Source organism: Sus scrofa, chromosome 7 (assembly GCF_054392235.1).
Source record: "Sus scrofa isolate SSC_HxYL_T2T_F1_AM1 chromosome 7, Sscrofa_HxYL_maternal_Yorkshire_Landrace_v2.0, whole genome shotgun sequence".
NCBI lineage: Eukaryota > Metazoa > Chordata > Mammalia > Artiodactyla > Suidae > Sus > Sus scrofa.
The window spans coordinates 134,493,071-134,518,110 of NC_139389.1; the positions used below are offsets into that span (position 1 = coordinate 134,493,071).

Below are 25,040 nucleotides of genomic sequence, written 5' to 3' on the forward strand. Positions count from 1 at the left end.
TTAGGGCCAAATCCGTGGCATATGGAGGATCTCAGGCTGGGGGTCCGATAGGAGCTACAGCTGCCGGCCTACACCACAGCCACAGCAACATAGGATCCGAGCCGCGTCTGTGACCTACACCACAGCTCTGTCAAAGCCGGATCCTTAACTCGCAGAGCGAGGCCAGGGATCGAACGCGAAACCTCATGGTTCCTAGTGGGATTCGTTTCTGCTGCGCCATGACGGGAACTCCTAATCTCTTCTCTTGATGTGGCCTCCTCTTTGCCTTCTGGAGTAGGATATCTTTTTCAAAGTTTGCAGTCTGCTTGGTTGAAGGTTGTTCAGCATTTGGTTGTAATTTTGTTGTATTTATGAGAGAAGGTGAGCTCCAGTCCTTCTATTCTGCCTTTTTAATCCCCTCTGTTGGGCCAGGGATTGAGCTGAACCACAGCTACAACCTACGCTGCAGCTGTGGCAATGCCAGACCTTTAGCCCACTGTGCCAGGCTAGGGGCCAAACCTGTGGGTCTGCAGTGATCCAAGCCACTGCCATCGGATTCTTCTTTTTTTTTTTTTTTTTTGTAAGAAATAGGGAGTTCCTGGGCCAGGGATCAGATCCGAGATATAGTTGAGACCTAAGCCGTAGTTGAGACCTAAGCCATAGCTGAGGCAATGCTGGATCCTTACCCACTGTGCTGGACTGGGGATCAAACCTGTGTCCCTGCGCTACAGTGGGAACTCCTGCAGTTGGATTCCTTTTTTTGTTTTGTTTTGTCTTTTTCGGGCCAAACCCGAAGCATGTGGAGGTTCCCAGGCTAGGGGTTGAATCAGAGCTGCAGCCGCTGGTCTAGGCCACAGCCACAGCCACAGCAATGCCATATCCAAGCCTATCTGCGACCTACACCACAGCCCATGGCAACGCCAGATCCTTAACCCACTGAGCGAGGCCAGGGATCGAACCTGCATCCTTAAGGATATTAGATTCACTTCTGCTGAGCCACGATGGGAACTCCGCTGCAGTTGGATTCTTAACAAACTGCGCCACCGTGGGAACTCTGCTTATCTTTTTATATATAGTAGTTTATTTCTGTTAATCCCATACCCCACTTTGTCCCTCCCTCCTTCCTTTTCCTCTTTGATTACCATGAATTTGTTTTATCTGTGCGTCTGTTTCTGTTTTGCATATTTATTCATTTGAATTGTTTTTTCGATTCCATGTATAAAAGTGATACACAGCTTTGTCTTTATCTGACCTATTTTACTAGCCATGTTATTATCTGGGTCCATCTACGATGCTGTAAATGGCAGTATTTTCTTTTTTATGGCTGAGTAATATTCTGTTATGTGTGTATATGTATGTATCACATCTTTTTTTTTTTTTTGTCTTTTTGTCTTTTTTCTAGGGCCACTCCCACGGCATATGGAGGTTCCCAGGCTAGAGGTCTAATTGGAGCTGTAGCTGCCAGCCTACACAGAGCCATGGCAATGCCGAATCCTTAACCCACTGAGCAAGACCAGGGATCAAAGCCACAACCTCATGGTTTCTCGTCAGATTCGTTAACCACTGAGCCACGATGGGAACCCCTGTATCACATCTTCTTAATCATAATGTCTGTTGATGGGCTCTTGGGTTGCTTCCATGTCTTGGTTATTGTAAATAGTGCTGCTGTGAACATTGAGGTGCATGTATCTTTTTGAGTTAGTATTCCCGATTTTTTGGATATATACCAGGAGTGGAATTGCTTGATTTTATGGTAGTTCTATTTTTAGTTTTTGAGGAACCTCCATACTGTTTTCCATAGTGTCCGCACCACTTTACCTTCCCAGGGTTCTCTTTTCTCTGCATCCTCTCCAGCATTTGTTGTTTGTTAGATTTTTTCTTTTTTCATTTTTGGCTACCCTGTGGCCTTCGGAGCTCCCAGGCCAGAGATCAAATCCGAGCTATAGTTGCGACCTAAGCCACAGTTGCGGCAATGCCAGACCCTTAACCCAGTCTGCCAGGCCAGGGATCAAATCCACGTCCCCACGTTCCCAGGGCACTGCTGATCCCACTGTGCCACAGCAGGCGCTCCTGTGGACTTCCTGATCATGGCCATTTTGACTTGTGTGAGCTGGTACCTTACTGTGGTTTCGATTTGCATTTATCTAAAATTAGTGATGTTGGAGTTCCCGTGGCAGTGCATTGGAAACGAATCCGACTAGGAACCATGAGGTTGTGAGTTCAATCCCTGGCCTCATTCAGGGGGTTAAGGATCTGGTGTTGCTGTGAGCTGTGGTATAGGTTGAAGATTCGGCTCAGATCTGGCATAGCTGTGGTTGTGGTGTAGGCCGGCAGCTGTAGCTTGGGATCGACCCCTAGCCTGGGAACTTCCCGATGCTGCAGGTGTGGCCCTAAAGAGCAAAAAAAAAATTGTAGATAAATAAAATTAGTGGCGTTGAGTATCTTTTCATGTGCCTTTTGGCCGTCTGTATGTCTTCTTTGGGAAAATGTCTATTCAGGTCTTTTGCCTATTTTTTTGACATTGTTTTTTTTTTTAATATATTTTTTTTATTTTCCCACTGTACAGCAAGGGGGTCAGGTTATCCTTACATGTATACATTACAATTACCTTTTTTCCCCCTTGACATTTTTTTTTTTTTTGATATTGTTAAATGAGCTATTTTTTTGTGTGTGTATGTGTGTGTTTTGTTTTTGTTTTTTGTTTTTTAGCTGCACCTGCAGCATGCAGAAATTCCTGAGCCAGGGATCAAACCCATGCCACAGCAGTGACCTGAGCTGCTGTAGTGACGACACTGGATCCTTCACCTGTTTTGCCACAGGGGAACTCCTGTATATTTTGGATATTAACCCCCTTGTTTGGAGTTCCCGCTGTGGTACAGTGGGTTAAGAACCCAACTGCAGTGGCTCAGGTCACTGCAGAGGCCTGGGTTCTACCCCTGGCCTGGGAACTTCTGTATGCCATGGGTGTGGCCTTTAAAAAACAAAACCCTTGTCTGTTGCTTTTTTTTTTTTTTTTTTTTGTCTTTTTGCCTTTTCTAGGGCCGCTCCCTCAGCATATGGAGGTTCCCAGGCTAGGGTTCCAATCAGAGCTGTAGCCACCGGCCTATGCCAGAGCCACAGCAACGCGGGATCCGAGCTGTGTCTGTGACCTACACCACAGCTCACGGCAATGCCAGATCCTTAACCCACTGAGCAAGGTCAGGGATCAAACCCGCAACCTCATGGTTCCTAGTCGGATTCGTTAACCACTGCGCCACAATGGGAACTCCTATCTGTTGCATTATTTGTAAGTATCTTCTCCCATTCCATAAATTGTCCTTTTGTTTTGTCAATGGTTCCCTTTGCTGTGCAAAATTAAATGATTTTAATAATCATTTAAGACTTATGTCTCTTCGATATGTATAAAATAAACACACCTTAATGTTTGTGTTATGAAAGCAATAGTGTAATATTGTTGTGAAATAATATATATCATATTGCCCATGTGTTTTTTTCCTTGGCTGTGCCTGTGGCATGTGGAAGTTCCTGGGCAGGGTTTGAACCTGCCCATCGGTGACCTGAGCCACAGCAGTGACAATGCCGGATCCTTAACCTGCTGAACCACCAGGGAACTCCCTTGACCATGCATTTTATTTTATTTTGTTGTATTTTATTTTTTGCCTAGTACTATTTTATTATAAGAATATATCATATTATTTGACCATGCATTTTAAAACTACACTGCTCCACTTAAGGAGAATCATTGTTCTTTTTGTGAGTAAGCCTGGAGAGTTTTAAGCCAGAGAGTGCTGTGAATGTACTTGCAATTTGGAAAGATTTGGTTGTGATGAGGAGAGCTTGTGAGAACGAATTCACAGAAGGTGGAGAAGACCGCTGGTTCATTCCGAAACCGTAAACGAGCATCTGCTGTGTGCCAGACATCTTGTGGGCCCTGAGTGGACGAGACATCCCACCCGCGTGGAGTTAAGTTCTTCTTGCAAGGGGTGCCATGAAGGTAGCAGGTCAGGAGGGCAGTGAGGATGCATTTGAAAGCTCTTCAGCTGTGACGGGAGACAGACTTAAATGACAGATTTAAAGTGGGCACAAGGAGGTGACCGCTGCTAGGTTTCTGACTCAGGTGACTTGGTGGTTGGTGGTTCTTGCATTGAAAAGGGATGTAGCAGTTTTGAGATGGATTGAGACACCCGCACACAGTAATTCAGGCAGCGTTTATTGAGACTAATCATGACTCTTCTCCCATCTCGCCTCTAAGTTGGGGCCACCTCGTCTGTCCTCCTGTTGAACCTGGTTCCTTGTCCATGTTACAGCCCTTCTCTTGTCTTTAGGTGAGGGTTAGCTTTTCCACTGCCCATTGAGGATGGAGACTGCCCATCTCCTTTTCGTACCCCTGCTTGGAGAATGTAGATGCTGCTTATTGCCTCCACGGCTGCTGTCCTCCTGTAAGCCATCGTCCTCTGTCTCTTGGATCACTGAGGTTGCCTGCTGGTGGTCTTCTGCTGCCGTATATTCAAACATAAGTTGATAGTTTCTCTGCCCAGAGCCTCACAGTGGCCTACATCCCACTTAGCGTGAAAGTGAAAGACTTCACAGTGGCTTATAAGACCTGGTTAGGCTGGTTCTTGTATTCCTTCTATGCCTCTTATCCAGCCTTTGCTTCTTTCAAATCTTTGCTTAAATGTTACCTCCTTCCTTCCTTCTTTCTTTCTTTCTTTCTTGTCTTTTTGCTATTTCTCAGGCCGCTCCTGTGGCATATGGAGGTTCCCAGGCTAGGGGTCGAACCGGAGCCGTAGCTGCCAGCCTACGCCAGAGCCACAGCAACGCGGGATCCGAGCCGCGTCTGCAACCTACATCACAGCTCACGGCAATGCCGGATTGTTAACCCCCTGAGCAAGGGCAGGGATCGAACCCGCAACCTCATGGTTCCTAGTCGGATTCGTTAACCACTGCGCCACGACGGGAACTCCTAAATGTTACCTTCTTAGTGAGGCCTGTCTTCAGTTACCTGGCTATGTATCTGGAAGTCGATTATCTCTAAAATACAGACAGTCTAGCCACATACTGTTGTATTCCAACGATATGATATTTAGGAGAAAGCAAAACTGTGCAGACAGTAAAAACGTTCACTGGTTGCCCGGAGTTAGAGTAGGAGGGGAATGACCGACAGAGATGTTTAGGGCAGGGAAAATACCCCGTATGGTGCCAGAGTAACGGGTACATGTCGTCGTACCTTTGTCCATGCTCAGAACGCACGGCACCAAAGTGAATCCTGGTGTACTGTGAACTGTGCGGATTGCGACGTGTCAGAATAGGGTCCTCAGTTGTAACAAATGTCCCACCCCGGTGAGGGGCGTTGATAATGGGCGAAGCTGTTCGTGGGTGGGAACAGAGTGTGTGGGAAGTCTCTGTAGCTTCCTCTCAGTTTTGCTGTAAACCCAAAACTGCTCTTAAAAGTTGTCTTTAAAATATAAACAACAACAAAATGAACCACATATATCATAATTAAAATTGATAACTGTTCCTTAGTATAATTAAATCTCTAGTCACCTCTTTTTATTTATTTTTTTTGTCTTTTTGTCTTTTTAGGGCCATACCCGCAGCATGTAGAGGTTCCCAGGCTCTAGGGGTCTAATCGGAGCTGTAGAAGCCGGCCTACGCCAGAGCCACAGCAACGCAGGATCTGAGCTGTGTCTTCAACCTACACCACAGCTCACGGCAACGCCAGATCCTTAACCCACTGAGCAAGGCCAGGGGTCAAACCCTCAACCTCATGGTTCCTCGTCGGATTTGTTTCCACTGCGCCTCAATGGGAACTCCGGTCACCTTTCTTTAAACAGTTGGTTGAGATCAGCATTCAAACATGATGCACACAGTGCATTAAAAATAGCTTTGTCAGAGTTTCCATGGTGGCTCAGTGGCAACGAGCATGCCTAGGATCCATGAGGATTCGGGTTTGATCCTTTGCCTCGATCAGTGGGTTAAGGATCTGGCGTTGCTCTGAGCGGTGGTGTAGGTCGCAGACGTGGCTTGGATCCTGCGTTGCGGTGGCTCTGGCGTAGGCCGGCAGCTGCAAGCTCTGATTCGACTCCTAGCCTGGGAACTTATATATGCCACAAGGTGCGGACCTAAAAGCAAAAAAATAAAAAAAGCTTTATTGTGGTATAATTGACATTCAGTAAACTGTTATATTTAAAGTGTACGGTTTGATTAGTGTCGACACATGTATCCACCAGTGAGATTATCGCCACAGTCGGGATACTGGATATATCATTACCTCCCATTTCCTCTGGCCTCTTCGTGATTCCTCTCACCTGCCCCTCCTCCCCCAAGCAACCACTCATCTGCTTTCTGTCGCTGGAGATTAGTTTGTATTTTCTAAAGTTTTCTGTAAATGGGATCTCAAATTATGTACTATTTCTTAAACATTTATTTATTTTATGGCTGCACCCATGGCATGTGGAAGTTTCCAGGCTGGGGATTGAATCTGAGCCGTGGCTGTGATCTACATCACAGCTTAGCAGTTGGGGATGCTTAACCCACTGTGCTTGGCCCAGGATTGAACCTGAGCCCCTCCAGCCACTCAGGCTGCTGCATTTGGATTTTTAATTCCCTGCGCTACAGCGGGAGCTCCAGTTATGTACTGTTTTGTCTGGCTTCTTTCAACACAGTTATCTTGAGACTCATCCACAGTTGCATGTATCAGTTGATTCGTCTTTTTTATTGCTGACTGGTAGTACCTTGTGTGGCTACACCACAGCTTTTTTATTCACTCACCTCTTGGTGGACATTTGAGTTATTTCCATTGTTCGGCTTTGACAAATAAAGCTGCCATGAATATTTGTGTACAAGTGTGTACACAGTAAAAGATTTCTTTTTCTTGTGGGTAAATGCTCAGGAATGAATCATATAGCAGTTGTACACTTAAGTTTTTAAGGAAACAGCAAACTTTTCCAAAGTGGTTTTACAGTTTCACATTCTCACCAGCAGTGTATAGAGTTCCAGTTGCTCTCTAACCTAACATGTGATACGGTTAGACATTCTGCTAGCTGTGTAGTGGCATTAGCTTATGTTTGCCTATGGACACATATCTCGAACACTTTAAAAAGTACGCTTATTTGCCATCCGCATAGTTTCTTTGGTGAAATGACAGTTCACTTACGCATCTGGCTGCATGGCCTGAAAACACTATCAAAGCAGGGGATGGGGACCGCTGTGGGGCTTATCTCTTTTGTTCCCATCTTTTAGGATCACTGATGTCTGCTGTCCCAAAGACCAGTGTTCTGTGTATTTTGTTTGTATTTTCAAGGAGGAGGGGAAATTTGGTCTCTGTGACGTCCATCTTGGCCAAAGCACAAATGAATTTTACTTTATTTTTATTTTTTGTATTTTTGTCTTTTCAGGGCTGCACTCAAGGCATATGGAGGTTCCCAGGCTAGGGGTCTAATTGGAACTGTAGCCGCTGGCCTACACCACAGCCATGCCAGATCCGAGCCGCGTCTGCGACCTACACCGTAGCTCACGGCAGTGCCGGATCCTTAACCCACTGAGTGTGTGTGTGAACATAGATTTCTTTTTCTTGTGGGTAAATGCTCAGGAGTGAATCATATAGTAGTTGTACACTTAAGTACACTGAGTGAGGTCAGGGATCGAACCTGCAACCTCATGGTTCCTAGTCAGATTCATTTCCACTGTGCCACGATGGGAACCCCTATTTATTTATTCATTTATTTATTTTTGCTTTTCAGGACCACACCTGTGGCACATGGAAGTTTCCAGGCTAGGGGTCTAAGCAGAACTGTAGCTGGCGGGCTACGCTGCAGCCACAGCAACACCAGATCTGATCCACATCTGTAACCTACACCACATACAGCTCCAACCTAACACTGCATCCTTAACCCACTGAGTGAGGCCAAGGATTGAATCTGTGTCCTCATGGATACTAGTTGGGTTTGTAATCCTCTGAGCCACAGCAGAACTCCCTGTGCTGTGGCTCAGTGGCTAATTTGCTCCTTTGTTCTTTATATTTTCTGTAAACTGGTAGTTAAATTTAGAGGATTGATCGTTTTCAAATTAAAATTATTTTTGCAAGAATAATTCATAGGAGATATTTTGCCCATCCTGTTTAAAATGAAAACCCTTGCTGCACTCCAGTTCCCTAACCTGCTATAGTGCTTTTATTTTCACAGGACCCGGCAGCATAGTACAAGTGTTCATGTTTAATATCTGATCTAAAATTTAAACTCCATAAAGGCACAGTTCTTTGTTTTCTATATTGCTCTATCTCCAGAAGTCTAGATCATTGTTCAGCACGTGGTTGGCACAAAGTAAAAATCTTTTGAATTAATGAGTGAGTGAGATACAAAGGTGCAGAATTGGTAAGCTGTCATTACCCTCATTACCATTCGTGGAAAAGTAACATTTTCTTTTGTTAGAATAATTGTGCTTAATAACATTATTAAAGACATTGTAGGAGTTCCCATCGTGGTGCAGCAGAGAGTCCGACAAGGAACCATGAGGTTGTGGGTTCGATCCCAGGGCTCGGATCTGGCATTGCTGTGGCTGATGTGTAGGCCAGCATCTGTAGCTCCGATTCAATCCTTAGCCTGGAAACCTCTCCACATGCCTCTAGTGCGGCCCTTTTTAAAAAGCGGAAAAAAAAAAAAAGAAAAAAAAGACAATATAAAATCTTCTGGAGTTTGGGCAGTTAGGAACTCCAGAAGTGGATTTTGGAGGGCTGTGTAACTGGCTCTGCTTCTTCCTCTGAGAATAACCCCTCTTTTGGTTTTTAGCTACCAGAGATTTATTGGTTCTTTAAAATCTGAGTTCAACCCTTTTTCAGGGTATCAAGAAAGTGTACCTGTGCTTAGAGTGAGACAACGCCTCTGCCAGCCTAGAAGCTTCAACAGAAGTTAAAGGAAGCCCCAGGACTTCCAGTGTTCCTGGCGAGGTCCTCACCCCACCCCCTTCCCTTGGTACCTGTAGTGTCTCTGCCACCGATACTGATCTCATTATGTGCTTTTTCCTTAGTACTCAGTTTCACCAAGAAGGCCAGGATTCCTCAGTCTTCCCCTCTTGCTATGAACTCGAATCTCTAAGACTCTACATTTTTTTTTTCTGATCACATCTCGCACCCCTGGCCTTCTCTTGACACCTTTATACTGAGCCTTCTGAAACTCATGGTACCTCAGCAGAAACCCCCAATCCTCAATTTCTTTTGTGAATGTCCTTTACATTCTTGTTCTTCCTGCAAATGGTCTCCTGATGGCGCTGTTTCCCTGCAGCCCTCGCAAGTGGTGCTTTTCCCTGCGTTCCTGTCTCCCCGGGCCTAGAGGTGGGATGGCGACACTGTTCTGTGTTGCTGTCTGTACCATTTTTTTCTCTTCCCTAAAACACCCCAGCATGATGCCACCAGAGGATACCACCCACTCCTGCCTTTTGCTGCCTCTTTAAGGACCACTCTGGAGGATTGAGTCCCTTATTAGGAAATGCTGCTCTTTGTCTCTGGGGACGTCTCTTGCCTTAATGTCTACTCTTTTAGCCACAGTTGTGCCACTTTCTTTTTGTTAGTGTTTGCATGGCGCCTTTTTTCATCTTTGTGCTTTCAGCCTGTATTTTTTTTATTTTTTATTTTTGCTTGCATTCGTACGCAGCATATGGAAGTTCCCAGGTCAGGGACTGAATCTGAGCTTCATCTGCCAGCCTGCGCCACGGCTGCAGCAATGCTGGACCCTTAACCCACTGCACTGGGCTGGGGATTGAACCCGCAGTGCCTCAGAGTCAATACCTGATCTTAACCCACTGAGCGGGAACTCCCTCAGTCTTTTTTTTTTTTTTTTTTTTAATTTATTTTTTATTCTTATGTTTTAGATATGTCTGTATATATTTTTATACAAATCTTAAAAGCAAAAATTTAGTAACACGGTTCCATTTAAGTATTTACTGATACATTTGTAATTGGATCTACTGATTCAAAACAAAGCTTTCTATTTACTTGACCTACCAGTTCTGTTCCTTTTTTGTTCCTTTCATCATCTTTTGCATTGATTTAGTGTTTATTATTATTCTACCCTCTCTCTTTACTTGGTAGTTATATATTCCTTTTCAAAATACCATTCTCATTTTTTTGTTTGTCACACTTGGCGGCGTGCAGAAGTTCTAGGCCTAGGGATTGAACCTGAGTCATGTCAGTGACTTCAGCCACAGCAGTGACAATGCCACATCCTTAATTATTAAGCTACCAGGGAACTCCCAAAATACTGCTCTCTTAATAGTTACTCAAAAGGTTTTATTTTATTTTATTTTAATTAATTACTTTTGTCTTTTGAGGGCCGCTCCCTCGGCATATGGAGGTTCCCAGGCTAGGGGTCCAGTTGGAGCTGCAGCCACTGGCCTATGCCACAGCAACAGCAACGAGGGATCTGAACCATGTCTGAGACCTACACCACACTCAGGGCAACACTGCATCTTTAACCCACTGAGCAAGGCCAGGGATCGAACCCACAGCCTCATGGTTACTAGCCAGGTTCGTTAACCACTCAGCCATGATGGGAACTCCAAAAGGTTTTATTTTAGTTTCCAGTTTTTTTTATTGTGGTAAAATACACAAAAGCCTTTAGCATCTTCAGTCATTTATAGTGTTTATTAGTTCATGGATGTGTGTGTGTGACTGGTATATTCATTTGGCTTAATGACAGGATTCATCCGTATCTCAGCGTGTGTCAGAATTTCCTTTTTTAGGCTGTTTAAAGAACAGTTTTGGAGTTCAAACAGTGGCACAGATCACTGCTGTGGCACAGGCTCAATCCCTGACGTGGGAACTTCACATGCCATGGGCGTTGCCAGAAAAAAAAAAAAAAGGACAGTTTTGGCAGTTATAAGATTTTTGGTTGATATTTTCTTCCTTTTAGCACTTTGAGTACATTGGCCCACTGTCTTCTGGCCTCCAAAGTTTCTCTTTTGTTTTTTTAAGGAGAAAAATGATAATGAACTTTATTTTTTTTTCTTTTTTTAAAATTACTCAGTGGATTTATTACATTTATAGTTGTGCAATGATCATCACAATCCAATTTCACAGGATTTCCATCCCACACCCCCAATGCATCCCCCCACCCTCTGAACTATCTCCTTTGGAAACCATAAGTTTTTCAAAGTCTGTGAGTCAATATCTGTTCTGCAAAGAAGTTCATTGTGTCCTTTTTTCAGATTCCACGTCAGTGAAAGCATTTGATGATGTTGTCTCACCAACTGACTGACTTCACTTAGCATAATTCCTAGGTCCATCCATGTTGCTAAAAATGCTGGTATTTTGGGTATTTTGTTCCTTTTGATGGCTGAGTAATATTCCATTGTGCATATGTACCACATCTTTTTTGATCCACTCCTCTGTTGATGGACATTTAGGCTGTTTCCATGGCTTGGCTATTGCAAATAGTGCTGCAGTGTGTCTTTTCGAGTCATGGTTTTCTCTGGATAGATGCCCAGGAGTGGGAGCAGGATCAAACGGTAGTTCTATTTTTAGTTTTCTGAGGCATCTCCATACTGTTTTCCACAGTGGTTGCACCAATTTACATTCCCACCAACAGTGTAATAGGGTTCCTTTTTCTCCACACCTTCTCTAGCACTTATTGTTTGTAGACTTTTTGATGATGGCCATTCTGGCTGGTGTAAGGTGGTACCTCAGAGTGGCTTTGATTTGCATCTCTAATAATGAGTGATGTTGAACATCTTTTCACGTGTTTTTTGGCCATCTGTATGTCTTCTTTGGAGAACTGTCTGTTTAGATCTTCTGCCCCCCCCCCTTTTTTTTTTTTTTTTTTTTTTTTTGTCTTTTTGCCTTTTTCTAGAGCTGCTCTTGCGGCCTATGGAGGTTCCCAGGCTAGGGATCCAATTGGAGCTGTAGCCGCCGGCCTACGCCAGAGCCACAGCAACTCGAAATCCGAGCCGCATCTGCGACCTACAGCACAGCTCACGGCAACGCCGGGTTCCTAACCCACTGAGCAAGGGCAGGGATTGAACCCACAACCTCATGGTTCCTAGTCGGATTCGTTAACTACTGCGCCACAACGGGAACTCCTGCCCATTTTTTGGATGGGGTTGTTTGTTTTTTTGGTATTGAGCAGTAGGAGGTGTTTATAAATTTTGGAGATAATCCCTCATCAGTCGCTTCATTGGCAAAGATTTTCTCCCATTCTGTGGGTTGTCTTTTCGTTTTGTTTAAGGTTTCCTTTGCTGTGCAGAAACTTTTAAGTTTAATTAAGTCCCATTTGTTTATTTTTGTTTTTACTGTCATTACTCTAAGAGATGGGTCTGAGAAGATGTTGCTGTCATTTATGTCGAAGAGTGTTTGGCCTGTGTTTTCCTCTGGCCTCCAAAGTTTCTGATGAGAAATGTACTTATCTTATTGAGGATCCTTAGAATGCTGTGAGTCGTTTCTCTCTAGCTTTCAAGATTCTGTCTTTATCTTTGACTTTCAGTAGTTTGAGCCTAATGAGTCTCCATGTAGGTCTTTGATTCATCTTACTTACTTGGAGTTCATTGAATTTCTTGGGTGTTTATATTCATGTCTTTCTTCAGTTTGGGGGATTTTCAACCACTGTTTCTTTAAATACTCTCTCTGATGCTTTCTATCCTGCTAGGATGCCCATGGTGCCACAGGAGAACTCTCAGATGATTTTATTTTTTGTTTTATTTTTTGTTTTTTTTAGGGCTGTACCCATGGCATATGGAGGTTCCCAGGCCAGGGATCGAAGTGGAGCCGCAGCTGCTGGCCTACATCACAGCCACAGCAGTGTGGGATCTGGGCCATGTCTGTCACCTACACCACAGCCCATGGCAATGCCAAATACCCAACCCGTTGGGCGAGGCCAGGGATTGAACCTGTGTCCTCATGGATACTAATTGGATTTGTTACTGCTGAGCCACAATGGGAATTTCTCCCAGATGTTTTTTAAAAGAACAGTTTTTGTTGAAAAGTTTTTCCTTTGAATAGTCATACTTTACAGTTTCTTTTATTCCTTGTATTTTGTTGTTGTTGAAAACTAGACATTTGAATTTAATAACGTGGTAACTCTTAAAATCAGACTTTCCTCTTTCCCTGGGGTTTACTGTGTGTGTTACGTCTTTTTTGTTCTGATTGTCTCAGGCTGTCTCTGTGACCAGGATCAAGCCGAGGTCTTCTCCAAGCTTTTCTGAGCTTGCTCTTTCCCTGGACATGTGCAGTCACTTTCTGGTTTTCCCTGTATTTGCAGTGACCTTTGGATGGCCCAGTTAGTCACCGGTGTCTGCCTCCCAAAAGGAAAAAAAGAGGCCTGTGGAGGGGCGAGGGTGCCCGTCTGTGAGAGGAAGGACTTCTTGCTGCAGGGGAGGAGGGGTAACGGTAATGGCCAGCTGCCTCGCGCCTGCGCCTCCCTCATCAGAAGCAGCAGTCTGCAGTCAGGGCACAGCTTTCCTACATGGAGGGTAGGATCTTTTTTTGTCCATCCTGGTTCCTGCAACCTCGAACACAGGAAGGAACTCATGCACGGCTGTTTGGGGGATGGGCAGTTGCTGTCTTCTTTTTTTTTCCCCCTTTTTTTAGGGCCGCATCTGCCGCATATGGAGATTCCCAGCCTAGGGGTCAAATCGGATCGGAGCTGTAGCTGCCGGCCTACACCACAGCCACAAGGACACCGGATCCAAGCAGAGTCTATGACGTACACCACAGCTCACGGCAATGCCGAATCCTCAACCCACTGAATAAGGCCAGGGATCGAACCCACATCCTCACGGATGCTAGTCAGATTTGTTAACCACTGTGCCACAGCGGGAACTCCAAGTTGCTACCTTATTAAGAGCTGAAATTGAAATTAATGCAATTTACCATTCAAGCCATTTTTTGGAAGTTGCAAGCTTTCAACAGACCCTAGAGGTCCACAGTAGTTACATCAGACAGATTCTAGCCTTGCAGTTGATGTCTCAGTGGGGCGACAGATTTCTGTTGCTTCCTACTCCACCGTCTTCCCAGAACCTTCTCCCTTAGAGGTTATAGTTTATGTCCTTGATAATCAGTCTGATGTAAACTGGATGAAGGGCAGGGCAAGGATCAGAGACAGCTTCAGTCACTCCCTCGGGCTCTCTCCACGTTTTGTTGTTGTTGTTGTTTTTTTTTTTTTAATTTTACATGAAACTTTTATTTATTTATTTTTATTTTTTTCTTTTTTGGCTGCCTTGTGGCATGTGGAGGTCCCCAGACCAGGGGTCAGATCTGAGCTGTAGCTGCGGTCTGTGCCGCAGCTGTGGCAATGCCAGATCCTTAACCTACTGTCCCAGAGCTCCAGAGACATTGCCAGTGTTATGCCACAGTGAAAACTCCTGTTTTATATGTTTGAAGCCTTACTTTTTTTTTTGGCTGTACTTGTGGCATGTGGAAATTCCTGGGCCAGGAATTGAACCTGTGCCACAGCAGTGACCCAGGCCACAGCAGCAACAATGCCACATCCTCAGGTGGCTGCTATGGCTCAGGTTCAGTCCCTGGCCCGGGACCTTCCATATGTTGTGGGTGTGGCCAAAAATTTTTTTTCTCTTTGTCTTTATTTCAGCTATTTACTGTGTTGTCTCTCAGTCTGTTTTTTTTTGTTTGTTTTTTTTAAAGTTCACTGTGCTTAGGATTTTTAGGACTTCTTGAACCTTTGGCCTGCTGTCTTTCATTAATTTTTGAAACTTCTCAGTCATTATTCAGTTACTGCTTCTATTCCATTCTCTTCTTCCTTTTTGGAATTTCAATTTCAAATGTGTTCTATATCTCTATCTCTTAGTCTGTTTGTTTTGTTTTTCAAATTTTAGTATCTTTGGACTTCATTTGACATATTTTATTCTAACTTATTTTCGTCATTTTGCCTGTGTCTCTGTAAATTCGTCTATTAAATTCTTAGTTTCAGTTGTATAGTCTTTTTTTAGTTTTGGAGCTTTTATTTGGTTCTTTTTTATAGTTTCTAGTTTTCTGCCAAAATTGTATATCTTATCTTTTATTTCCTGGGACATTGTAAATATAGTTATTTTAAAATCTGGTAATTAAAAAAAGTTTTGTTTTTTGTTTTTTGTCTTTTCTAGGGCTGCACCCGTGGCATATAGTGGTTCCCAGGCTAGGGGTCTAATTGGAACTGTAGCCACCAGCCTACGCCTCAGGCACAGCAATGCTGGATCCTTAACCCGCTGAGCGAGGCCAGGGATCGAACCTGCAACCTCGTGGTTCCTAGTCGGATTCATTAACCACTGAGCCACGACAGGAACTCCCTAAAAATTTTTTTATTGAAATACAGATGATTTGCAACACTGTGTTAGTTTCAGGTATATAGTGAAGTGATTCAGTTTTACATATATATATATAAACATATATATATATAAACATATATATACATATATATAAACACACACATACATATATAAACATATATAAACATATATACATAAACATACATACATATATATAAACATATATACAAACATATATACACATATATATAAACATATATACATATATATATATATATAAACATATATTCTTTTTTTTACATTCTCTTCCATTATAGGTTATTACAAGATATTGCGTATAGTCCTCTGTTCTCATTGGGTATCTATTTAATATGAAGTAGTGTGCATGTTTTATCGCAAACTCCTAATTTTTCACTCCCCTCACCTTTTCCCCCTTTGGTAACCATGTTTGTTTTCTATGTCAGTGAGTCTGTTACTGTTTTGTAATTAAGGTCATTTTTGATATACTTTAGATCCCGCATATAAGTGATACAGTGTTTGTCTGGTTTACTTCACTTCATTTAATAATCTCTAGGTCCATCCAGGTTGCTGCAAATGGCATTATTTAATTCTTTTTTTATGGCTGCAATGCCAGGTCCAAGCCGCATCTGTGTCCTACACCACAGCTCACGGCAATGCCGGATCCTTACCCCACTGAGTGAGGCCAGGGATTGAACCTGCGTCCTCATGGGTACCAGTCAGATTCGTTTCCACTGAGCCATGACGGGAACTCCTCATTCTCGTGTTTAGTTACTTTAAGTTCCATAGTCGGTCATTATAATAAATCCTGTGCTCCTCACAGACATTGAAAAACTTATGGTCTCCAGAGGAGACAGCTTGGGGGGTGGGGGGATGTGCGTGGGCTGTGGGATGGAAATCCTGTGAAATCAGATTGTTATGACCACTATACAGCTACAGATGTGATAAATTGATTTGAGTAATAAAAATTAAAAAAAAAAAACCCTGTGCTTCTGGTCCCTTTTCCTCTGGTTTCATCTCTAGTCTTGGCTGAGCCGTAGCCTGAGCCTTGCCCTGCTTTCTCCAGAAAGGAGAGCATAAAGTACAGCTTACGTGCTAATACTTTCCGTGAAGTTAGAGGGAGGGAGGAAGGAGAAAGTGAGGCAGAGGAGGAGAGGAAGCAGAAGGGAGTGGTGTGTTAGCAAGCTGGCTGCAGCTTCACGAGAGCCTCAGCGGGTTGCTCAGGGATGCTCGAAGTCTCCCTGAATCATGGCGCCTTTGGGCACTCCCCTGGGGGCAGGTGTGCGGGGGAGGACAGCTGAGAAATGCACTGGCTCCTTGCCGTCTCCTGTCTCTTAGTGGTCAGAGTCGCCCCTCAGGCTCTAACTTACTCTGTGCTTTCAGGTTGGCCCCTCCAGGTACCTGCTGGAGAAGCAGCTGAATTTGAATTTGGGATTGGAGCTGCTGTGGCTTCTGCCACCATGGTAGAAACGCAGCCCATCAAAGCCTGGCCCTACCCCTCGGGGAGGTCAGGGCAGCTGGCAGTGTGAGGAGAGGAGACATCCTTCTGAGGCCCTGGGATGGTGGGGCTCTTTTGAGCTTTTCCTGGACCTGGTGGGCGGCTCTGGCTGGGAAGTGGAGCTGCACGTCTGAGTGGATTTGCAGGGTCGGGGGGGGGGGGGGGGCAGGTGTGAGCTGCCTCTGTTACGGCCTGTTCGGTCCTTGCTTACTGGCTTATGTCCTGTATATGGCTCTATTCTTACTCTAGGACTCTTCTGGGCAGTATTTAAATATCTCACTTTAAATCTTCAGTTCTTTCTTCCCCATCCTTCCTTTATTTGGGAAAAAAATTAAAGCAGTTGGAAGAAAACTTCCACAGGCTCCCACTGCCACTTGTGCCCCCTCCCCTCATCTATGCCTGCTCCTTTGCCTTCTGTAACTGCCTATGTCCCTAGCTGAGACCTCCTTCTCTTCATATTCATTAGACTCTGTTGCCTTGATACCTGTTCAGAGACATCTCTCCGGTATTTATCTTTTATCTGCATCATCAATTTTTTCTTCTCTATTGTATCATCCTCAAGAACACATAAAAGGCTGTTATTTCTCCTTTTTTTTTTTTAAGTTGTACTTGTCTATATTCTCTTCTTTCCTACCCTCTTATTCTTTCTTGAACACGTTCCGTTTAGGCCCTGATCCTCTAAATTGCTCGTAACGCCGCTAGTGACGTCCGTGTTGCTAAATCCCATGGTCAGCTCGGCAGTCCTCTCCTTACATGACTTGTTTACCCCAGGAGGCCCTGTAGATTCCTCCTTATTGAAGCCTAATTAGGCAGGGTTCTCCAGAGAAGCAGAATCAATAGAGAGAGAGAGAGAGAGAGCGCGCGCGCGTGTGTGTTGGATTTATTAGAAGGAATCGGCTCATGTGACTCTGGAGACTGAGAAGTTCTGAGATCTGCCATCAGTGATTCTTCTAGTTGGAAGAATCAGAGATAAAATAAATAAGGAAGTATTTAATGAGAGTGAACGAGGGGAAAAAATAAAAGGGCAAGGAAGCAACAGGGATGCAGCTAAAATGTTTAGATAGACGGACCCGGAAAAGCTTCCGGGAGACCCAGGAGAGACGGCGGAAGTCCTAGTCTGAGTCCAAAGGCCTGAGAACCAGCTCAAGTCCTCGGGTGGGGAGGAGTTCTCTCTTACTTAGCCTTTTTGTTCAGCAGGCCTTCAGCTGATTGGAGGAGGGCCGCCCACCTTATGAAGGGCAGCCTGCTTTACTCAGTCTGCCAGTTCAGATGTTGATTTCATTATAAACCCAGAATAAAGTTTGACCAGTACCTGGCACTGTCTGGCCTGGTCAAGTTCACCCATGGAATCAACCATTTCAGAACCTGTTCTTCCGGGACATGTGGGTCAGGAGGCCCTGCTGGATCTGGCCCTGTTGGCCACCTCGGCTCCCCCTGCTCTCCCCTTTCCCACTGCAGTCACAGACACCTGCTTGCTGTGTCCTGACCTCCGTCGGGAGGCTGCGGCCTCGTGGACTCTGCACTTGCTTTGACTCGTGCTCCCCTGTACCCTGAATCCATATGGCCATGGCCTTATTTCTTTCCTTCTGCACTGAAATGGCACATTCTCACGGAAGCTTTTCCGGGTCCGTCTATCTAAACATTTTAGCTGCATCCCTGTTGCTTCCTTGCCCTTTTATTTTTTCCCCTCGTTCACTCTCATTAAATACTTCCTTATTTATTTTATCTCTGATTCTTCCAACTAGAAGGTAAGTTTTGTGAGGTCAGTTTTGTACCTTTTATACCCCAGGCTTCTAGAATAGTGCCTGGTGAGATTTGTCTCAGTAATGACTTTCAGTGTGTTAAAAAAAGAAACAAACAAACAAACATGAAACCAGAAACTCTTCCCAAGATGTTTACAAAATAGAGGTTTCTAGCCTGGACCTCACAGCAGCATTCGCTGCTTTTATTGCCTTATAGATGCCTTATGTCTTTCCTAGACATGCCTGTGATAGTGTAACTATGGGTGGGCTGCGGGAATTCTGAAGGCACATCACCAGCTTTCTCACCTTTTTTTCTAGCCGTGTGTGTGTGTGTGTGTGTGTGTGTGTGTGTGTGAGTGTGAGTGTGAGAACCAGCACAAGTGGAATCATCGCCATTGTACAGATGATGAAACTGAGATTTAGAGCACTCAGCTTGCCTGAGGTCTTAGTTGGTGAGTAGCAGAACCCAACTTGGGGGAACCTGATCTAGAGCCTATAGTCTTTTTTTTTTTTTTTTTTTTTTGTCTTTTGAGGACTGCTCCTGTGGCATATGGAGGTTCCCAGGCTAGGGGTCCAATCAGAGCTGTAGCTGCCAGCCTACACCAGAGCCACAGCAACGCCAGATCCAAGCCGTGTCTGCGACCTACTCTACAGCTCACAGCAAGGCCAGATCCTTAACCCACTGAGCAAGGCCAGGGATTGAACCCACGACCTCATGGTTCCTAACTGGATCCATTTCCGCTGTGCCACAACGGGAATTCCTGGAAGGCCATGCATCTTTTCTTGGGATTCTCTCAGTGTGAAGCTGTGATCATGTGGTCTGATTGTTCTGTCAGTGTGAAGTGGGAGTCTCGTGTTTTAAACTGAACACGACCTCTAAATAACAACCCAGTGACTTTGGGTGCTCAGGGAGTACAGGAGTTCCTCACTGTGAGCATGAAGGGAGCACTGACTTTGAGCTTCCTGAGATGACTTTGTTTTGGTCTCCAGCAGGCAGCTTTTCTGAGGCATTTTTCAAAACTAATTCTGACTGTGTGCCGTGTGCATGTAATGTGATAACCTGGAGCCTGATCCTCTCGTGAGATAGAGCTCTGTCCTGCAGTTAATCAGATGCTCTCAGAAGGTCTCTTCCAGATCTAAAATTCGAATCATGTAGAAAGTTGTTGCAGGTAGCCAGAGGACAACCTGTGATGAAGGCTTTCACAGTCCGTATGTGGTCTGGGGTCAGGCGGGATCCAGAAAGCTTTATGGGGTAATGTTCTTTTTACTCTAGGCTTTGAGGATTCCATTTGGGATTGCAAACTAATGTTGCAAAGTCTTGAAAAGTTTTGCAATCTTGAAACGTTGACTATAAAAAAAAAATTGCAAGATGGAAAATCCTACTTTTCTGTGTAATAGAAAGTGGACTTCTGAGGCACAACCTTGAAGATCCCATTTGATGTGAGGTGCCTCCAGAATGTCGCACACCTACACGCTCGTGTCCCCGTAAGCGTACCCATACATAATCACGCTTTGGGAATGGAAGGTGAGGGTCCCCTTTATCTTTGCTGAAATTTGGTGCGAGAAAGGCTGCAGTTCCTATGGAATCTTGCCTGAGACAGTTTAGTATTTGGCCCTGCTGGTGAGAGGGAGACAGTGAAAATTCTAGGCTTGAATGAGGTAGAGTAGCCTCTTCATTAACCCTGACTACAGTATGAAAAACCAAACCCATCTGAGTTTCTGCAGATGTGCAGAGTTGGGAGGTCTCTTTTTTGCTGAACAAGTTGCTGATGTGACTCTGGTCAAATGAAGCGCCGTGCTTTCTGCCACTGGGGGCAGAGGGTTTCTGCTGCCCCTGACTTCAGGTGGTCTATACCACATAAATATTTTGTATATTTATGACATCTTTCTCCAGCATGTTTCGTATTACCTTTTTTTTTTTTTTTTTTTTTTTCTCTTTTTAGGGCCACACTTGTGGCATATGGATGTTCCCAGGCTACAGGTCCAATCGGAGCTATAGCCTCTGGCCTACACCACAGCCACAGCAACACCAGATCCAAGCCATGTCTTCGACCTACACCACAGCTCACAGCAATGCTGGATCCTTAACCCACTGAGCGAGGCCAGGGATCAAACCCACAACCTCATGGTTCCTAGTTGGATTCGTTAACCACTGAGCCCCAACAGGAACTCCTGCAGATTTTGAAGTCCGCATCAAGCAGCAGCTTTGACATAGTTACATTTGTAGTAAGGAAGGCTAACTTTATTGCTTTTTGTCTGTTGTCTACTTTTAGAGAAAGGGAGGACGGTAGATCGGTTAAAAGGATGACTAGTGACTTTCTTTGTATTTATTTGGCAGACTCATTGATATATGTACGTATTTACATATATTTATTTTTTATTATATAAAAATAATATATATGTGTGTGTGTGTGTGCACGCGTATATTTTTTTCTTTTTCTTTTTAGCCACCCCCAAGGCATATAGAAGTTCCCAGGCCAGGGATTGAACCTACACCATAGCAGTGACCCGAGCTTCTGCAGTGACAATGCCAAATCCTTAACCCGTTGAACCACCAGGGAACTCCCACATTTGTATGTATTGAGATTCAGGGAAAATGCTAGCTACTTTGCTTACTTTTAAGATGACTTTAGCATAGATAATGCTAATTTTAGAAATCATTAATCATGTTGGAGAGGATTATCATTTATAGAACGCCTTTTACATGTGCATTTATAGCAGTCTTGTGAAAAACAGTGATATTTTACACATGGAAGACTGAGACTAACTTGTCTGGTGTTATGTGGTTAGTAGTTGTCAGAGCTTGGATTTGACCTCGGGTTTGTTTGACTTAAAAATTCTGATGGGGAATCAACTCTTTTTTTTTTTTTTTTTTTTTTTTTTTTCTTTTTTTGCCATTTCGTGGGCTGCTCCCGTGGCATATGGAGGTTCCCAGGCTAGGGGTCCAATTGGAGCTGTAGCCACCAGCCTACACCACAGCCACAGCAACGCAGGATCCGAGCTGTGTCTGCAACCTACACCACAGCTTACGGCAACACTGGATCGTTAACCCACTGTGCAAGGGCAGGGATCGAACCCGCAACCTCATGGTTCCTAATCCGATTCATTAACCACTCCGCCATGACGGGGAACTCCTCTTTTTTTTTTTTTTAATTACTCAATGAATTTATCACATCTGTAGTTGTATAATGATCATCACAATCCATTTTCACAGGGGGAAATCAACTCTTAAAAAAAAATTTTCCGGAGTTCCTGTTGTGGCTCAGTGGTTAATGAATCTGACTAGGAACCATGAGGTTGCAGGTTTGATTCCTGGCCTCGCTCAATAGGTTAAGGATCCGGCATTGCCGTGAGTGGTGGTGTAGGTCACAGATGGGGCTCAGATCCCATGTGGTTGTGGCTGTGGCATAGGTCAACAGCTACAGCTCCAATTCGACCCCTAGCCTGGGAACCTCCATATGCCACAGGGGCGGCCCTAAAAAAAAAAAATGAATGAAAAAAATTCTCATGAGAGTTCCTGTTGTGGCTCAGCAGGTTAAGGACCTGACGGTGTCTCTGTGAGGATGCAGGTTTGATCCCTGGCTCAGTGGGCTAAGGATTCTGTGTTGCTGCAAGCTGTGGCCTAGGTTTCAGCTATAGCTTGGATTTGATCCCTAGCTTGGGAACTTCCATATGCTGTGGGTGCGGCCCTAAAAAGACAAAAAAGAACCCCACCCCACACCCCCAAAAATTCTGGAGTTTCCGTTGTGGCTCAGCAGTAATGAACCTGACTAGTATCCATGAGGATGTGGGTTTGATCCCAATGTTTTCTGATTCAAATAAAAGAAAAAAAACCCCAGGAACCACTGCTTTATGCCATTAATATTTCCCTGACACTGTTATTAAATGAATTAATATATAAAGTGCTTGGAGCAGTACCTAATATTAGTGTAAATAGTTTCCTGTGAACATAGTCTTCAAAACGTTTTTTCGGCCGTGCCCACGGCACGCTCAAGTTCTCAAGCCAGGGACTGAACCTGTACCATGGCAGCGACCCAAGCTGCTGAGGTGACAATGTTGGGTCCTTAACCTGCTGTGCCCCAAGAGGACTCCAGAGCTTTTTAATAATTGGGTAAGAGTCCATGGAATAGAATATTGCCAGACAGACCACTCCTTATTGTTGGCAATATCTGGGCTTAAGTTTTTTTTTTTCTTAAGCAATTTGAGATGAATCTCCATATATTTAAAACAGTTCCCTATACTTTGGATTATTTCTGGGATTCCCCAGAATGAAGTCACTAGATTAAAATGTATGAGCATTTTGAACATCTTTCGGGCCGTTGCCAGACTGCTTTCCAGAAGGCGTGTTCTCGTGCACACCAGTGGTACATTTCAGTCTGTCTGGCTGTGTACACTCTTACTCGCACGGGACAAATAGAGAAACTTAAGCAGAAGATTGATTTGTTTAGTGAAAAAAAGTTCTGCTTCCAGAGGTGGAAAATTTTCTGTGTGCTCTTTCGTGAATTGTCTTATGTCTTTTTCTCATTGAATAGGGCTTTTATAGTTTTCTTATCAGTTTGAGATTGAGTCATCTGTTGCAAATATGTATTCTCAGATTGCTTGTCTTTTAAATATTTAGCTACAGTTTTTTTTTCAGTCAAATCTGTGGTATTTTTTTGCATGTGCTTTTTTTTTTTGGTGACACCTCCGGCATGTGGCACTTCCTGGGCCAGGGATCAAACCTGTGCCACAGCAGTGACAATACCAGATCCTTAACCCCCTGAGCCACCAGGGCACTCCAGCATGTGCTTCTGTTGTTTCTGATTTCTGAGTCCTCCTACCTTGTCCCATTTCTCCTAGGTTTTCTCACCCAAACGTTAAAAATTTCCTCCATGGAGTCCCTGTCGGGGCTCAGTGGTTAACAAACCCGACATGAGGACTTGGTTCCATCCCTGGCCTTGCTCAGTGGGTTAAGGATCCAGTGTTGCCGTGAGCTGTGGTGTGGGTCTCAGATGGGACTCGGATCCCGCATTGCTGTGGCTGTGGTGTAGGCCGGCAGCTACCACTCCAGTCTGACCCCTGGCCTGGGAACCTCCATATGCTGGGGGTGTGACCCTAAAAAGAACCCCCACCCCCCAAATTTCCTCCATATAAATTTCTGAAATCAGCTATATAGAGAAGTATTGAAGCAATATGTATTTATTAGACTGTTTCTATACATATGCAGAAATGAGCTATAAAGCCAGCTGTTTTTCTTCATAGTGATTGTGTAGAGTGTTTCTGTACATTTATTTAGCCGTAATTTGACCCCATTGATGGACATTTTCTTGTTTACGATATTCTCTATTACATCAAATTCTGATTGTCCTTCTGTGTGTAGTAGTCTCTGCTCCATTGAGTTAACCTTTCTGTACAGTAGATGCCTGGAAGTGGAACAATCGGATCAAAATTTAAATATAAACTACCCAGGTGGCTTCTACAAAGGCTGTTTTTCATTTCCTGCAGATTTTGAAAGTGTCTTTGATAGTAATTGTCAGTCCTTTCAACTAGCCGACCTGAGCATCTGTTCAGGTACTTGTGGGCCATTTGTTTATTTCTTTTGTGTTCTCTTGGTGACCTTTGCCCATCTTACTTTCTTATTGGTTTATCGTAACTCTTTGTATATAAAAGGAACTAACCTTTTGGTATAAATTTTATAAATGTTTTTATTTTGATGATGTATATAGCTAGTTTAGCTCTTAAAGCGTTTTAAACTTTATGTAGACAGATTTGTCATTGTATTTATAACTTCTAGGATTGTTAATCTTTAGTCTTTGTCAGACTGCTTGGAGAGGATGGTTTACAAAAGAGTATTTCCCTTTTTTGTGCTGTTAGAAGTTTTACAATTTAGGAAAAACTTACTTTGTTCAAATAAATTTGCTGTGAGAGAACATTATTTCTTCCAGTAGTTTGTAGTGTATTTAAATTTAGTTTTAGAAATAGCGCTTATAATGTTTAAACACTGGAAATAATCACATTTAAAATAATTGTCTTTTTCTTAGTTTGGATTATGTACTTCTTTTACTTAAAATGTCAGTATTTTGTTTTATTTTTGCTTTTTAGGGCCACACCCACGGCATGTGGGAGTTCCCGGGCTAGGGGTCCAATCAGAGCTGTAGGTGCTGGCTTGTGCCACAGCCACAGCAACTCGGAGTCCGAGACCCACACCACAGCGAGGGAGCCTGTGGGAGGCAGCGAGGGATCCTGAACCCACTGAGCGAGTGCAGCCACAGCAACTCGGAGTCCGAGACCCACACCACAGCGAGGGAGCCTGTGGGAGGGAGCGAGGGAGGCAGCGAGGGATCCTGAACCCACTGAGCGAGTGCAGGGATCAAACCCTCATCCTCATGGATGTAGTAGGATTCATTTCCTCTGGGCCACAACGGAACTCCCACTAATGTCAGTATTTTAGGAAACCAATAAAAACATTCCATTTTTCCAGATTAAAATTTAAAGCACAGAATGGGTTTCCACCTTGTGTTCAAGCCAATTTGACAGATTTGCTGCATTAGAAAGAAGGGTGTGCCAATCCTGGGAAT

General features: G+C 44.1%; 1 protein-coding gene across 2 annotated transcripts in view; it reads left to right on the top strand.

Annotated features, from left to right (window-relative positions):
* RCOR1 (REST corepressor 1) overlaps window positions 1-25,040 on the top strand; it is a 137,717-nt gene that overhangs the window by 21,515 nt on the left and 91,162 nt on the right. The gene's annotated exons all lie outside the window — the stretch shown is intronic.